General features: G+C 43.2%; 1 protein-coding gene across 3 annotated transcripts in view; it reads right to left on the minus strand.

The window, feature by feature from the left end:
- Positions 1 to 16,157, minus strand: part of LOC309698081 (teashirt homolog 1-like) — a 50,255-nt gene that overhangs the window by 13,655 nt on the left and 20,443 nt on the right. The gene's annotated exons all lie outside the window — the stretch shown is intronic.

The raw sequence follows: 16,157 nt of genomic DNA on the forward strand, positions 1-16,157 counted from the left end.
AAAAAGCTGAAGCACACAGCAGTTTACAGGGTGTATGTGTGGACCCCCCCCACTTCCTGATGACCATAGCAATAAAGCGAGAAAAGACAAAATGATATGGGGGGGGGGGCAGAGAAAGGGTCCCTGGAGAAAGTCAGTAAATTATGTAGTGGGCTTTCAAAGTGGACTAGTATTAGTGGCCATCTCACCCTAATTGTGCCTGTGCGAGTATGCATGCATGCCCGTGTGTGTGTGTGTATGTGTGTGTGTACAATGGTTATGAACGGCTTCACAGTCCGAGAGAGAGAAGCAGGAAGAGAGGAAGCAATCCTTCAACAGAGCACAATATCAGACTGCGGACAGACAACGAACGGCTGGAAGGTTCTGGAAAGGAGAGAAAAGCCTGCCTCCCTCGCATTTCAGCTCCCAGCGCCGCCTCCCAAAGTGCCCTCCATCTAACACTAACACACTCATACACACACACATAAATGGCACCATAACTCTATATCCGCAATCAATCTCCGCTATGAAGACGCATCCATCTTCAGTAATGTTAATGGGAGGGTTTTGGGGGTTGGAGGGGGTGGAGGACAGGGGTAAAACAGAGGGTATGTGACTGCAGAGCTTACCTCAGAGCAGCGTGAGGTAATATGGCCTGTGTTTGTGTGTCTGTATGTGTGTGTGTGTAATAGAGACAGGGCAAATGAAAAAAAAGTGAGAAAAGAGCTGTGCATTTGCGCATAGTGTATTTGTCTGCGTGTCAGGAGGTCAGGTGTGTGCGTCAGTATGTGTGGGAGAGTGACTGATGGCTGTCAGCTTGCATCTGGCAGAGAAAATAAATTAGGCTTATGAAGACAAATGAACAGGCTATGGAAAGAGTAAAAGGAGGTGGAGGGGGGATCAGGACAGATAGAGAGAGAGAGAGGGAAGGGAAAAGGGAAGGAGTGGAGAGGGAGACATAATGAAGGAGAAAAAATGGGTTATTGTGTGTATGCGGTGGCACAGATATGAAAGGAAGGAGATGAAGCTGCATTGCCAGCTAAGAGAGTTCCTTTCGGCAGCCAATGAGCGTTCATTAAGAAGAACGGGTCTGCTGCTGGCAACAGGAGAAGCTTTGGCTGGGGCTTCTTTGGCTGCGAGGAAAACATATATGTGGGTGTATGTGTGGGTATGTGTGTTTGTACATTCGCTTCCAAACACGTTATAAAATATAGATTCTCCCCCCCCCTCTTTTAGTTGTGTTTTCAAAGTCTTGTCGTTCTTTAAACACGACCAAACAATGTGTTTATAATCCACAAAGCAGCTTGAGTATAATATGCGATCAGTGGGTTTGCATCTGAGCTGGAAGTGCCTCTCAGTGTGCGTTTCCTCCGCTTGCGTGTTGGTGTCAGCATGCATCCATGTGTGTTCTATCTCCGTAGATTTGTCAGTGTCTACCCCATGACACACTCCCCTCGTTGCGAGTGGAGGAGAGCTCTTGGGGGGGCTTTGTCATGAGGCGGTCTGTTCTTTTCCTGAGGTCTGGCGCCCCTCGTTTGATAAATGACACATGTCATTCTGTCAGCCCCTGCCATCCGGGCTGGGAGGCCCCAAGCTGATGTATGGCCGCCTAGGCTAAAGGAAATCAGAGTGTTTTGGCAGCACCCTGAGAACACGGCCTCTTATACTGAGTCTACTTTTGTGTCTGTGCGAGTGTGTTTATGTGTGTTTGTGCCTGTCTGTCTGTGATACTGAAAGCATGTTTAATTGTATGTGTGTGTGTGCACGCCTAATAGTGTGTGCATGCTCTCAACCTGTCAGGAGGACGGGTAGAAGGAGACAAATCATCGGCATGGCCGCCCCAGCTGTTCCCCAAATTTGGTGTGAGGAGGAGAGCGAGGGAGAGGGGGAAAAAAATCCTGCCATTTGAGTTTTAAACGGCTGATGCTTCCCAGAAACGGGAATGAGTGAGAGGACAAGTGGAGCTAAGCGCACATACACACACACACGCCCAACACACAAACTGAATCAAAACTCAAGCCGGTCCCAGCAGGAAGCGGCAGACAGTCAAGAGAGGCTTCTGGTGCAAACAAACATGCCCATATACACACATATAAACACACGAAGACAAACTTTGCACAAGGCATTTGCGACTGTCGGGCAAGCAAAAAATCGGAATTTCACTCCAGTTCTCGGTTTTTAAAGTAAAGCATCCTTAACTTTCACTGTAATTCCCCGTCCGTCTAGATTTTATCCTCAAAATGTCTTCGGATCCAGAGATAATCTTCGAAACTACGCACTAGGTGGTCACACAGGCACGCAAACGTTTCCCTGGAGGAGGAGGACGGTCCCACCTGGAGGTTGTGAACTCTGTATGACCCTGTTTGATAGGGTGCGGGCCAAACTCTGTCCTCCCCCTCTCTCCCACAGAAAAGAAGCGGGAGGAGAAGAAGAAGGAGAAGAGAAAAAAAAAACTGCGTCATTAAGCAGTGAGTGATGAGTGGCAGCCATGGGTGACATCCTCCCCTCTTTCTCTCCCCTCCGCTACCCAACTGCTTTCACTGTCTCTCCGACTCTGTTTTTTCTTCTTCATTGCCTTGATACTTTTCTCTCTCGCTTTATTCACCTCTCTCCATCCCTCAACCCCTCAAGTCATTTCTCTTTCACTCCTCTGTTGCTTTGCCTCCTCTTTTTCCACTCCCTCATATCCCTCCCCCCTCTTTCCTCTCTGGTTCTTTTTTGTCTACTGTCAGTCTCCTTTTCTCCTCTTTTTTTTTCACCCCTTTATGCCCCTCCTGCTATTGCTTCTTTTTCTGTCCCCCCTCCCTTTCCCTTCACACACACAGACACACAAGCACATGCACAATAGTGCCTCGCTCTGTCCTGTCTAGCTCTCTGGCCATGGTCTTGTAGACACTCAGCTCCTCCATACATAATAGATCCCAAATATCCAGAGGAGGGGTGCACATTTCCACCCGCTCAGGATTGTGCCATCAGAAGTGCTTCAAAAGTAGGTCTACTGTGTGGCATTGTAAAGCTAATGCTATCTTTTTAAAGCACAGTTTAAAGCATGAATACAAATATTGTTTTAAGCTAACTTCTCCAAAGACAGGCTTCCCTCTCAAAGTGAAAGTTTAGACATACGATAACCAGCACGAGCGTCACGTCATGTATTGTTGCTATGATGCCAGGTCTCTCTTGGAAATGAGATTTTTAATCTCAATGAGATTTTTTACCTGGATAAATAAAGGATTAATAAAATTAAATGCGCTCCTGCAACTGCTGTGATGTTTTAACAGTAGATTTCACTCCGAAATAGACATGGACACATGCTACCTCGACATGACTTTCACCTTTTTATTTTGTTTTTATGAAATCAGCAGAGACTGGTGTGTTGCTCAGTAAAAGTCTGAGCTCACTGAAGATCAGTGAAAATGGGTTTCACAAATGCACTATGTTCTCTTTAAAAAAAAAAAAACAGGGAGTCAGTATCCAAGTACAAATCTCCTTAACTGAAATTCAGTGGTTTCCCCAACAGCCAGCTAATCACGTCTGTCTGGCTGGCTGGCTGACTATATAAATACTGAGGGGAGGGGAGAGTCTAATGAGGTAACGGGGTAATTGACTGACCTTGATGTACGTGATGTTAATCAGCTCAGGCCATTCTGCTCCATGATCCTGTTTAGTTTGAGGAAGTTTAATTAAACATCCCGGACACGCACAGTACCGCACTCTACTAAGAAGAGAGGTTTCTATTCTCTCGACTGGCACAAAAAAAAGCATCTAATGTTTAAGTTTTACACCAACTGCACTGTGGTCATTTCACCTTTGCAGTCTTGAGTAACGTATTTCAGACTCATACAACCAAAAGAAGTACACATTTGCTCCAGTATTGCTGTTTTAGTGCTTTTTATGCAGTGATAAGAGATTTTAAAAATTCATCCCTTTTTCCTTTTTGGACTTGGAAAGGACATTTTTGCGCCGACTGACAAAGAAACTAAAGGCCAAATTAATCAATACTGAAAATCTGAGTGTGCAGCGTACTGAATCCAAATTTTCCATTTCTCAACCCAAATTCAATTTAGCTTCTAGTATTAGATTTACAATGTGCTACATTTTCAGCAATCAAGTATTCTGGTTTGTGAAGTATATTTAAGCTGATGGCTGCCGTCCACTCAGATGTCTTATTGTTGGGACTTTGATCCCAGTTAATACGACGGTATTTTCTTACAGCGCTCGGTCTATTTTCAGCTCAGTTCAGAAAAAAATGGAAGGTGCAAAATATGAGGAATGGAGTGATAGACTTAGAAGATGGAGAGGAAAAAAGTGTGTCACATTTACCTAGAAATGACTCACACTCACAGACACTATAAAACTGGGAATGTGGCCATTCTTGGACTTTTGGATTCGAGCGCCAAAAATACTGTAATTATTCAGGAAGATGACAGCTATATTACACAGACCTTCACAAAGGTGAAACAGCAGGCAGCAGCCAAATCATACGGTAAGACGGAAGACAGGATTTGATTCTGTTAAATCAAATTAACTTACATATTAATTAAAAGGCAAAGAACAAACTTTAAATTGCCATGTGGCAAACATATTACACTTGTGTAAGCAGCTACTACGTCCAAAAAGCCTAAATATGCTTTTATGAAAATTTGAAATACTCAGGAAAAATCCCAGATAAATTTATTATGTTACCAAATTCCAGCAAATAAAAAACTTTCAGTCAGTTACAAGGTGAATAATGTGCAGACATCCAGGAGTTTTGAGTTTGCACCCAGGCTTATGGATATTAGCTAAAATGTTATGTTCAAACATTAAGTTAGCCCCCCTCTGTACTCACAGGTAACTTTGTAACACATCAGTAAACCCACAAAACACTGAGGAAAAAACATCCAGCATGCCACACACACACAGCTAACCAGATGTGTTACTCGAGGGTAAAAAAAAAAAAAGTTAGTCGCGACATCGTTCCAGCCTAAAAGTTCTGAAGAGTTAGTCCAAATGTGTGTGAGGGGACATTTTGTGGTTGAGAGAAAGACTTTGACTTATTTTTAAAAAATTGGGAACAAAACTAACCTCACTTATAATTCAGTCTGTGTGTCTGCAACAAACGCACTAGCAAATAAACACGCAATATTTATTTATATAACACGATTTACAGGTTAATGCCAGAAAGAGCTTCACAGAAGGAATACACAGCCTGTAACAGTGGAAGCAAAAATAACAGCAATGATATTAAAATAAGAGTAAAATCAGAGTCATGCAAAAATTTAAGAGGCAAAAAATTTTTTATTGAAACTTTTGTTGATGGAATCCAATAGTCTCTGTTATTTTTTATTTTCTCATAAGTTTCACAGTTTTTATATTTATGCACTCCTGGTGTGAGATTTATTTATTCCCCAGTCAAGAAAATATATATTTATATATATATATATTAAAAAACAACAACAAAATGGGGTAAAGGGGAAGTCAGCCTGGCGTACCTGATAAAAAAAAAAATGGAAACATCTTCCCATAACATTCAATAAAGTAACATTATATAATCCTCATGTTCGGCGCCTCGGGTTAGTACTTCATAAATAAGTTTCAGAAGCAACTCCAGCAGACAGCACGTCGGTCATTTTTCTGTGTTTATGCCAAAGTTCAGTGTCGGTGCAGACGCACCACGCAAGCGTTGCTCAATGTCAACATGTTCTCTGGCTTGTTACTCTGACATAGCGGCAAGTCCTGTCATCGTGCACCATCGTGACGAGAGAGACGAGAGGCAGATGGACCAGAGGCAGACAGGTAAACAGGTCATCGCTGGGATCATCGCTCGAGCAGGCTCGCGCGCGGAGACGGGTGATCAGAAACAGATGCTTGGGTGGACATCCAGCCAGTGAGCTAGACAGACAGTCGGTCTGGCGCGTGAGGGAGTGACTGACGAAAGAGACACAGTGACACGGGAGGCTGTGCGAGAGGCCTCCCGCTGTTCTTTTTGAGACAGACGACTTAGAGGGACAGCTTATACCCCCTGCGACTGTCACCGTCTGAGACAGCACAGCGGCACTGGGGAGGAATTTTCTGGAGGTAACATGTGGTGTTGTTGAATCGACCGGGATACTGAAACATTATATCCCCTTTCAACTGCCCGTCAAGTGTTGCGCTGAAGCTGATGACTGTTAAGCGATTACTTTGCGTGACCCCAAGCAATTTGTGGTCACTGGGATCCTTTTAAATGAAAGGAGCAGATAAAAACGAATCGTACCAAACCAACAAAATACGCTTTGATTTTTTTTCCCCTTCTTCCCTGAACAACATGCTTTATGGAAAGACTGTCTGCTTAATAGGAACTGCTCTTGGAAAATATGTGATAGTCATGTGTTTAGACTTCAAAGAACATGACACAAGTCTTCACTGCCCTGTGACTTTTGGATTTTTGTAACTCACAAGTGTGACTGCAGGATGTTGCTGAAATTAGAATGTTGAGAAGAAGACGTATAAAAAAAACAGCCTCTTGAAATATGAGAACAAGGCCAGCGGGCCTGAAAGAGGAAAGTATTACACTCTCCTTTTCAGATGTCGAGTTCATGTTCTTGTAACCAGTTCACTGACTCTTGAGCATCCGGTGAGAGAGAGCGATAGATGAGGGCGAGAGACAGGGAGGAAGATGAAAGAAAATATGAGCGGGGTAGAGGAGAATTGAGTCAGTAAGATAGAGATTGATGACAGATAGGAAGATGAGAAAAGGCTTATAGGGAGAGAGAGAAGAGGGCCAGGAACCCCCCCCCCCCTTCCCCCCCAAAAAACCAAAAAAAAAGTCCCACACAGCAGATAGACGGAAAGACGGAGGGAGTAGCTGAGATAAAGATGAAGGGGTAAAGGGGAGGAAAGAGGGATGGCAGTGACACCACACAAGGCTACGGCGTGACCTTCCTCAGCGCCCGCTCTCAAGGACAAAGTGTCATCTGTTAACTGTATCCTTACCCAGATAGCTTATCTGCAGTAAACTAGTGTCCAAAAAAAAATCATATTCATTGCTTCTCAACCCACGTTATCAGTTACATAAACTCTCCTTGGGGGGATAGAAATTTCCACCCCCTGACTGTTGTCCACTTGCACTGGCTGCCGCTTGGACATGCTGAGGCCAGTGTTTATCAACTGCTATAAAAACAAGTAACCTGCCTTCTGGTGATATACAGCACTGGGTCTTGCCAGCTTTACTCTACCTGACAGAGGAAACGAGAAACCTAACCACAAGCTTGTGCGCATATGTTTATTTGATGTAGTGATTTTTACAGGGGGGTCTGATTATGCTCCCACTCCTGACCAATCTTCTGCCGGCCTTTATTGTTCGCTTTGAAGAACTGATTCCACTACGCTTTGCAGCTGTGGTTGCATTTTTGCTTTACAGACTCACATGGAGTTTTCTTTGCCTTTCCTGGAATGGCTAACACCTTGAAACATACTGATATAGCCGGTGCTAACAGCACCCTCTGAAACAGCAGCACACTGCTGTGTGGCAAAGTTAAACAGCAAGATGGAAATATAACTCACTATTATTATTTTGTTGGCTTCAAATGTCTGTAAATACCACAATGTATTTACTTTACAGTTATATATCAAAGAGAGGAGGCACAAGTGCTCCCACTGTGCCGGAGCAGGATATGTTTAGTATTTTTACTACACCCTGGGGTATCTGAGAACAAAGCAGTTTTCTATCATTCTCATATTAGGACTCTTGAAATACTTTTAGACTAAAAACAGCTTCACCAGAGAGAAAGTCATTTATGAAAAGAACAGTGAATTACGTTTGCAGTAAGGTTTTATTCATGTGCTTTCTTTCCAAATTGAGCTAGAATGATGGAAAAGCCATGCAGCCAACTTCATGCAACTATTGCAAAGGCAGGACTGCCACTTGCATTACGCTAATAAATTGATATATTTTGTTATTTCCAACTGAATGTTGCTTTTGAACCTTCTCATGTCCCAGAGCTCTCTTTAGTTAGTAAATGCCCGTCTGAGGTTCAGTCTTTTCTGTGTTTAGCTTCTGCTTATTGTCCCTGTCCCTTGTCACCTCCGTCGCTTCCCTGCCAAAAAGACTCTTTTTCCCCGTTTTAGCTGTAGTCAAGCCCCCAAGTTGTTTCATATGCAGTGAAAGACATTGAGACTGATGAGCAACCAACCAAAGTGCCGATGGTGTCATCGCTCTATCAGCCATAAACCAAAACCGTGCTCATTGCCCATCCATAAGAAGGCAACGCAAGCACAGTTATACTGACCTGCTAAATTATCTTGAAATACGTGAAGGGAGTAAAAGCATTCGTTTGTCTATTTTATTCTTAAACGCGTACTTGCCTCTAAGGTTAAAATGCATCTGCCTAACAGCAGCAGAGAACGCGTATGTGCTGACGTGCATGTCTTGCAGTATAGTGGAGGCACATATAATCAGCAGCTAATAACAACACATTGGGAGTCGCTGCCCCAACATAAATCAATGTGCAAAATAATTGCTAATACACTGGGTATTGATTAGAGTGCCAGCCAATGCATTCATTTTCTGGGGCGACTGTGGCTAAGCGCTAACGCAGTGACAAGGGTAAAGCGCTATTTCTCAAAAAGGCGCACAGACGGACAGCCGGGCAGGAAAAAAATGACTACAGGGCCTCTGCAGTAATTCTTAATTGACACCTGTCAGAGCGATGGCAGCAGTCACAGCTGCTGCTGCAGGAGAGCGTCTCCCCAAGTCTTGTTCATCTGTCACTTTTAATACCTTTTCTTCAGACCCTCTGTTGTCTTCTTCCCCTCTCCCACCCGCCCCTCTTAAACCCAGATGTTCAAGGCTGCTTAACAGAAGCAACTCTACTTCAAGGCCACACAGCGCAGCCGTCCGGTGGTCGCTCTCTCACCTAAACACTGTTGTTTTTATTGAATGTTGCGACTCAGACAAAGCCCTTACAGAAGCTAGCCTTGGCAGTAGGGCTGCACGATTTTGCATAAAATGAGAATCACGATTTTTTGGCTTAGAATTGAGATCACGATTCTCTCACGATTTTCTTTTCCAGTATAAATATTTGTTGCACTTATTAACTGCACATCAACTTCGTAACAGTTGAGACTGAACATAAAAACAATAAATAAACATAAAAACAACAAATGTCTCACGTTTTGTGGTTGCCGCAAAATGTTGTACTGCTTGAAAACTGCTTGAAATTCCGTGTCCACCGTTGCTCGACGCTGCGTGTATAGAGCAGGTGGTGCAACAATAGGAAAATAGTTGCGGGACGGCACTGTGTAGCGTTTGTCTAGGGTGTTGATCATTTCCCTAAATCCCTCTTTTTGCACAGTGTTGATGGGAGCCATATCTTTGGTCAGGTGATAAGTGATAGCCTCCGTAATTTCTTTGTGCCTGCGGGAGTTCGACGGGTATAGGGAAGCGCTGTATAAGGTTCCCGTTATTGATGTTTGGGTGGTTGACCGGGACGGATTTTCTCCTGTCACTTTCTCGTCATCCCTGACGTGCTCTCCGTTGTTTTTTTCCCTGCTAATGTTAGCATCACACGGCACAGCTTCTGTATCACGTGGTATAAGGCTCCGCCCTTGTCATTTGTCAAGCAGGAAGAGTGAGCGCTTGTTTTCATGCAGATTACGTCCCGGATCAAAATGCGGTGCAATCGTCGTCGTCTTTTGGAAATGAGATCGCACATAAGTATGAATCGAGATCGCGATTTTCTAACGATTAATCGTGCAGCCCTACTTGGCAGCCATATTGAAACTCTTCGGGACAGTTATTTTGATTACCTTTCATTTTAGTGGTTACAGAGACATAAAACTGCCTGCATAGAATCACCCCCAAAACATCTTGTACTGTGCTATTGTCAAATTCTCTTATAAGATCTCTGGATCACATCAGTTTTTCACTCTTACCACAGCTGACTGAGTACTAAGAATAGTTTTCACTGCGGTCATGTATCTCCAGTTTTATCTCTCGCGCGATCGCCTAATTACAGCAACAGGCACCGCCATCGTGGCAATTTCCAGTATATTAAGGAGAGATGAAAGGAAAACGTTGTTGCAAAGCAATTTCCAAGATCGCCGTAGCAAAATGCAAAAGACGAATCAGATCTATAAAGCCTCGTCACTCCAGTGTTCCAGCAAGCATTATCAATCAATCACTGATGCAACATGCGTTCATGCTAAAGCAGTTCTGCTTTGAGCTAGAAAATATGAGGAAACAGAGAAACAGACACACAAAGCACACAAATCACAATGTGTATACTATAGTGGAGGCAGACAGGTGCTCCCCAGAGTCCACACTGACCTCTGAGTGTACCCTGGACCTCCCATCGTCCTGTATTTAGTCACGACTGGCCATTTTTCTTTCAGTTTTTTTGTTTCGCATCCATTTTGCGTCGTCTACGCTCGGCCTAATAATTCTTTTTGCCTGCTTCTTTAATTATCAGCGTTATTGGAGGTAGTGACAGAGCACAACTGAGTTTGGTGTTTGTGTAGAACAAAGTAAGTGCAGCTGGCCTCTCTCTGGGGGTTTGACAACCCACCAGTTCTTCAGTGCTGTGCTGTGGTTATTTTCAGTTGGCCTCAGTTACATTTACTAACTGGATCTCCTAGTTTCTTAAAGTAAATGTGCAAATAAAAGAACCGATTGTGTCAAATGAATAAATTAGGGAATGATTTTAATTTCAAACAAATGCAAAATAAAAAAGTTGTTTTCAGTCGCTGGTGGTGGATTTTCTTTCTGATACACGAGAGTTCACTGAATGTTCTGCATTGCTGATTGAATAAATGTACCAGAAGATGTAATCTTGAAATTATACTGACTATTTTCTGAGAGAAAATTAGTAACAGGGGAAAGAAAATAGTGGGCAATAAGAGCAATTCAAGTAAGTTGCAGCTCTGTCCATAAATCCTGATTGTCACAGTGAAGCAGAGGTTATGAACGGCCTGGAGATTTCTTGCGATGGTTTGAAAAAGCGGCTGTGAAGTCTCTGAACTGAAAGATGGCAGTGTCATCACTGTAATATTTAGCAGCCAATCATGTATAGACGGGATGGGAATGACACCCTGATAAACAAGAGTTAACTTGGTAAAAGGCTAGATTCATCCGGATAGGTTTGATTTCCTAAACCAAGCGACCAAAGGAAGAAAAATATTAATAGTCACACCTATTCTCTTGTGTGAAAGTCATATGTTTGATCTGTGCCTCCAGGACTCCCATCTTGCATCAGCTGTTTTTGGATTCACTGGTTGCTTCTGAGGATATACACAGACGTTATCTCTGCTTGTCCACTCGCTCAGCTTTTTTCCCTTTTTCTCAGTTAGCAGGAAAACGCTTCCTTCATATGTATGCTTCACAATAATTAGCAACCGGCGCCCTAAAACCCCCTCGGGTCCAGTCATGTGAACGGATTCCTTCTTATTATTCCTCTTCCTAATGTTTTATATCCCCACTGTAAATTGTGGCTTTTTGTTTTGCAGCTGTTTTGAATCGTAGCCAAGGTATCTTTACGAATCCAAAACAGGCGCCGAAACAACAAATAAGCGCAGGATGTGTTTCGGCGAGGCAGAGGGGGTTTCATTCTTGTAACGACGACCTTGTTTTCCTTTTATTTCTTTGTCACGGCTCCTCGTGTTTGCGCTTGAGCGAGAACCCAGGTTTTCCTGCTTCCTCTGAACCTCATTAAGCTCGGGGATAGTTTTACCTCGCGCCCGCGGCTCTGAATGCCTTTACGTCTTCACTCGGTTGGCGAGGCTAATTCCCACATATTTTCAATTCAACCCTCTTTTCCATAAGAGCAGTCATCGATCTTCATTTGTCACTTAACCTCCACGAAGATGAGGACAGAGAGCGGAGTTGTGTGAGTGTGCGTATTAGTGTGTGTCTTTGATTTCCTGACACCACATGCAAATGAAACTAGAGTGCGGGATAGCAAATATATCCAGCGACTCCTTCAGTCAATGTCACCTGTTAATGACACTTTACCTACACTGCATTATCACAGGATCTGAATATTTCACACACACACACACACACACACACACACACACACACACACACACAGGGCTGAGCAAACTCCTCATCTTGCCCAGTGATGCAGATTGGTTCACACACACATTCACAGCAAGAAACACACTTTTCACTCCACATATGTTTTTCCCCCTCTCAGCACTGCTTCAAACCCTGACAAATGTCATTAAATCCATTATCAGAAGCATCCCGATAAAACTAACATAAGGTTCTAATAGTCATCATTTTGTGCTTGTTTCTCAGCTGACAGACGCCGTGAGCTAAATTCCTGCAGAGGAATACAATGCCAAGTAGCAACAACAAAATGTATTAACGCTGCTCGGCTAGGAACTTTGTTCCTGCTCTGTCAAACAAACCAAAAGGCTGTTAGCAGAAAGATCAGAGGGAAAGGCAGAGCATTAAGAAAATCTTCTCACACTCGCGGAAAGCCGCATTCACGTTAAACTATTAAAAGGCCTCTAACGCCTACCGCATGGCTACTTGAGTCGAGTTACCCACGATCAGAGCAACGGCTTCTTTGTCACCGGCGCGTTTTTGATTGTCACGTGATGCTCCAGGCAAACTCGGAGCCACCTCAGCTGTTGTTGAGTTTACACTTGAACAACTGAGGTGGGCACATGAGAAGCGGGTGATTCCGAGTTGATTTTTATCAAGGCAGCTTGCAGACTTGACACCTTGCTGAATTTGTCAGCAGTAATCGGTGGACCTGTCACTGATCTGTCAGCTACCTGGATAATTAGGGACCACAGCTAACGATGCCGTCAAGGAGAAGAGAAGCCCCACCCCCCACCCCCCGAGTCATAATTAAGAGACTCCTTTTGAGGCAGAGATAGTGGCAGCATAGGGCAATCTATTTAGGAGAGAAGAAGGCAGCCGCTGATGTCAGTGAAGACGCTCACAGGGCTAGGCAATGTGTGTGCATCTTGGCTTGTTGTGGCTTCGGTGTAGCTGAATGCTGCACGGTGCTTTAATTAAACATGTGTAGAGCTAAGCTACAAAGAAATCATTAAAATGTAGCAGTGAAGTTAGTTTACAGCGCACGTCGAATGATGCATATTTAAAAAAAGGAAAGAAAAAAAAAAGAACAGCATCCACAGTCTGTGATTATAACCTGAGTGATTTATGTTTAGAGTGCTAAACTTCTAATTAGCTACACAGTCAAACCTACTCAGTTACCTTACAAATTTATCAGGAGAGCAAGAAAGGAAAACCAATTACTGTCTTCTGAAAGGGCCACGCAGCCATGTTTAACAGCGTAGCAGCATCTTTCTCTCTCATCGTGACCTGCACTAATTCTGTCAGCACAGGAACTGATCGCTCGGCTGTCAGAGGAGATGAGGATCAGGATCAGGATCAAATCTTTCGAAACTTGGGCTTTTAACTGCGAACAGGAACTGAAAACAGGGCACGCGTGAGTATATAGACATTTATGGAGCTGCATCCTGCTCAGCTCACAGTGGATTGGTCACTTCACAGTGTGCTCCCTCTTCCTCTTTCTCTTTTACTTCAGCCAGTAAAAGTGAGCGTGGTGCGGGGTACGTAATCAAGACGATCCTTTCGTCCTTATTTTTTTCTTTTCTTGAAGCTAGACCTTTTTAAATCCCGAGGAATACATCTAACACGGTGTCACACTGTAATCACGCTCACGTGTTGAATGATTGGTTGACAGATTCATTACTTAGAGTGACAGTGTTTGATTTAAGATATCGCGGTTGGCAAACTAGAAGCAGGATGAGACATGCGGCAATACCATTAATTTTCAAGCAGCAATCAAACCTGTGACCTCTGCATCGAGGCAAATCTGGAGTTATGGCTTCTCTGTAAATGTTATATAAAGTATCGCCTATCTGCTAATTAAACTAAACGCTGGTTATCTTGGTCTAGTATATAGAACGTGCTGTCATTTTTGAAGACAACCTTGCTACTAAACAGTCTAAGAGGTCCTTTTCTTTAAAGAGTGGCACGAGCTTAAGTTAATGTCAGAGTCTGTAGCATTGATTGTGTGCTTTTAAACCTTTTATGGTTTAGCTAACCATCTCGACTCATCGGTTAATCTGCAAAATGTCCAAAAATACAAAGGAAAATGCGACCAAACGAGGCAAAACCCAAAGATGTTGGATTTCCTGTGATAAACAAGAGTCAAGATCCGGTCAGTGTTGGATATTTTTCTTGTTTGATAAGCAACTAAACTCGCTGGTGACGTTTAAATTGTTGGGTAATGGTTTCAGGCCCGACTTTAATTGCACTTAAATTAAAGCAACACTGGCACAATGGCAACACATGCACTCTTTGCAGCTGTTTTACCTTAAGCTAGCATGGGCAAAGTCAGCAAACTGTTCGTATAAAGATTTAAAAAGAAAAACCACACAGGTTGCTCTTTTAGTGTGGTTTATTTTTACAAATCAATCTCTCACCACACTTGTTTATTCTCATCCTTGATTATTGTTACTTCACATCGCTGCATTGTTTAGCTTCCATTAATTACTCAAGGAATGCATGTACATAGCTGCACTTTGGTGAAAGGAGATGGAAAAAAGAAAAGGGAAAAAGAAAGAAAGAAAGAATGAAAATGACGACAAATGACTGCAGCAAAAGTCTCTACTGCTCAAATTGCTCTGCACTGAACTCAACTGCCAAAACTAACAGATGCAGTAATGCGGTTCCAAATGAAAGAACACTGATGTATTGTCACTGGTCATAAACTAGATAGGGTACAGCGCCATTACAGGGTCTAAAATCATCACTGTGACTGATGAAACAGAGCCCATTTGAAATGGCATACAAAGAGCTATTGAAACCCTGTCTCCCGCTCTCTCTCTCTGAGGAGCATATGCAACATTTTGTTTCAGTGCAACTCTAAAGTGACAAATCTGGGTTGTGGAAATATCTGGTAATGCATTATAAAAATAGCCTGTGTTTATAGGTGTGTACACCGTTTTACTGAGGAAACAGTCTCACGCAGGCACACGCACATCAGCGGAGGTGTTAAAAGTTTTTGGATTGACCATATGTCAAGTACTGGAAATAATGTCGAGACAAAGCCTGCCAAGTTAGGATTGACCATTACTGCCTGTGATGTATGTGTCTGTCAGAAAAAGCAGACAATCGAATCAATATTCAAAAGCTGAGCAGGAATGGGGCCACTTCAGAGCTCAGCCAAATGACCAGAAGAGTCTGGAAAAGACAAAACATAACCCCCCCCCCCCATGTTTTCTGCTCTCCTATGGGGGGTTTTCGCTAGCAAAGCTGTGGCAGAGGTATATAAACCGCCACTATTCATTTTCACCATGCAGGCTTGTTCTTCAAACACATTTCTCTCTATCATCACTAAAGCCTCGCGTCAATTAGAAATTACAGCCCCACCGAGTTCAAAGTCTTCCCGTCACAACCTTGATTAAGTCTGCTTAACCTCACATTTCCACTGCCTGCTTAACATTCTACAGCTGTTTTATTCGGCTTTGGTCATTACTGCATGAACTTCAAAGGCTCCTCTTTCCCCCGTCATTTGGAAATGCATGTCAATCACAGCCGTCTCTCGCAGGGACATCAAATGGAATCAGGCAAACATGCGACTCTCTCGCAGAGCAGCTCACGTCTGGTCAACTTAATGACAACACGTAGGCCGGACTGTCAAAAGCCAGGCTGTTAAAGTGGAATTTACTTCACTGATCTTTCCCTTTTCTCAAATGAAAACAGGACTTTTGGCACTTCACAGTACACCTTCCTCTAAATCACATTAAGCTATGTTTATAGAGTGCGATTACAGTTTTCCATCTCATATTTAGGAAGCTAATACACAGCCTGCCAAAACTGGAAAAGTTAATTAGCAATTGTTAGTTTGATTATACTAAACTTGCATTTTTATACCACACTGAATCAATCAGATTCCTCTGATGACTTCCAGAACAACTTCTCCTCACTTTTCTATCCATGCTTAATATCAGATGCACTCAAGTTAAACAGCATTTCCTGTTTCTGCAGGATGAACACGAGGTCAGGTCTGAAGTGACCATAGGAGTTCACCCTGTGATCTTGCTACGCCCCAGCACCCCTCCTCCCTTGTTCCCTCCCCCTTGGGGTATTAAACGCAAAGTATTTATCCCGCTTGAGAACTTTTCTTTCAATTTGTCTTTTCTTTGCTCCTCTGCGGGGGCCAAAAAGTTAT

Source organism: Aulonocara stuartgranti (genome assembly GCF_965226115.1).
Source record: "Aulonocara stuartgranti genome assembly, chromosome: 22".
NCBI lineage: Eukaryota > Metazoa > Chordata > Actinopteri > Cichliformes > Cichlidae > Aulonocara > Aulonocara stuartgranti.